Source organism: Pteropus vampyrus, unplaced genomic scaffold (genome assembly GCF_000151845.1).
Source record: "Pteropus vampyrus isolate Shadow unplaced genomic scaffold, Pvam_2.0 Scaffold225, whole genome shotgun sequence".
NCBI classification, from domain to species: Eukaryota; Metazoa; Chordata; class Mammalia; order Chiroptera; family Pteropodidae; genus Pteropus; species Pteropus vampyrus.
In genome coordinates, this window is record NW_011889006.1 from 985,261 (window position 1) to 987,308 (window position 2,048).

Sequence of the window (2,048 nt, forward strand, 5' to 3'; positions counted from 1 at the left end):
TGGAAACGGAAACCAAGGATTCAAGATGTATACTTGGAAATGGATTTGGTGATAGATTGGATGTGTGGAAAAAAGAATCAGGGATAGTGTTTAGGTTTCTGACTTGAGTACGGTGTGGACAGGGCTGATACTTACTGAGCTGGAGAAGACTGAAGAAGGAAGAGGTATGTGTTGGGGGAGATGGAATTGATACTTCCTTGTTGAACATTTTAAGCGTGAGCTGCTAGGTTAGTGATGGTCCAAGCAGGGAAAGAGAACTTTTGCCAGGTATTTTGCATATTATATTCCCTCTATTGAGAGGGAATATAATATGCAGAACCAGTTACAGAGGTGCTGGGAGAGATAAAACAGAAGATGGGGAAACAACCCAGAGGTTGCCGATGGCAAGAATCTGCCCCACCCTAGGATGAAGGTACAAAGGAAAGAGGTGATGGTATCAGCCCAGGATCTGGAGTGTCCTGTGGGAGTTGGGATGTGGAGAAGGAGCTGCCCAAGGGGCCTCCCAGGCTTGAACTGGAACCGTGGAGGAGACCAACTGGGGAAGCTGGTACATAAACAGCCACTGGCAGAGACCACACAAATCTGAGAGAAGACATATAATGGCTTCTCCTCTTCTCCCTCCCACCAGTCTCCAGCCAGTGGTGTCCATTAGCTGAGCCTGACAGGAAACTAGCAGGCAAGGAGCCTGGGAAATGTAGTTTTCTGGGGGCCACTGCTGTGATAACAGAGCAGATCAGAGGAGGGCAGGCAAAGCAGGCAGGGGGTCAGCACAGATGTCTACCAGAAATCACTGTGACAGTTTAACTAGTCTTTCTCCATGAATATTTGTGTTTTTAACTTGCCCTTTTCAAAGGAATAAATCTCTAATGAGGAGATTCAGACACCAGGGACAGGTGAGTTGGGGGGACCACGAGGGTTTCTCCTAGTCTCCCTGCAGAGAGAATGGACGTGACCTTTTATTTCATCTAGGATGGGTCTACCTTGGAAGTCAGAACTGGCGTTGTTCATATTGTAAGAAAGCCATCCCACTCCCCTGTCACCTTCAGCCTCCATCTCCAACATCCCTCTGCCTTTTTCAGGGAAATAGAAACAGCGGACATGTCAGAAACCTGCTTCTAGGATAAACAGAAGGAGGGAAAAGAGGAGTGATTAGGAGAGCTGTGAAGTGGTGATGAGAGCAGATGCTGAACGTGGAAAAAGGGATCCTAATTATTGTTTGGACAGGTGGGGAAATAAAAAGTCAATCAGAGCTAAGATAGAGGGCAGACACATGTATCAGGGTGGGCTACCCACCCCCCACCCTGGCCCTTGCTAAAAATCCTACTCCTTTTGCAAGGTGGAGGAGCCTCTGACTGAGAGGAAGGAGACGGTGATTAATGGAAACTTGGCCCAGAGGGGGAAGTCTAGTTCCAGTGAGGAATGGGAAGGGCTGAGGCTGGAGAGATGCATTCTTGTTCCGGCCCTGAGAGCAGAGGCTTTGGGAAGAGCTTGGGCAACCCTACCTCTTAAGGCCTCAGTTTTCTCCTCTAGTAACCAGATATCTCCTGCTTCTCCAGTCTAGGAGGACTGGGCTTCTTTAAATGCCCACACAGTACTCTGAGCCCCTCCTGCTGTCTGCAGGAAGTCCCTTCCTTCCCGGCTTCCCCTCTGAAGTAGTTCTGGGGACCCTCAAAGAATTCTTGCATAGTCCCCAAATCTGTGGTGGTGACTCCACAAGCATCTCACTCCAAATGAGGGCTGTTCCTGGGCTCTACTCACCACCTCCTTACAGTAGGCATTTTCAGGCCAATTCCTTCCTCCTCAAACCTCTTCCATCAAGCTGGGAGACAGGCCTATCAACCATAATTCCCAAAGCCTGGCTAAGACTAGGCTCTGGAGTTTAAGCAAGTTTTACTTGGGGGCTCAGTCATTGGTAAAGTAAAGTGGGTTAGCAGGTGCCTTGATCTTGGGGTCTGAAGGCCCCGCTCCTCCATGGGCACCTCCCCAACCCATTCTCCCTCAGGGCAGCTCTCTCATCAGGTTGGATTTGATGCCATGAGCCCAGTCAT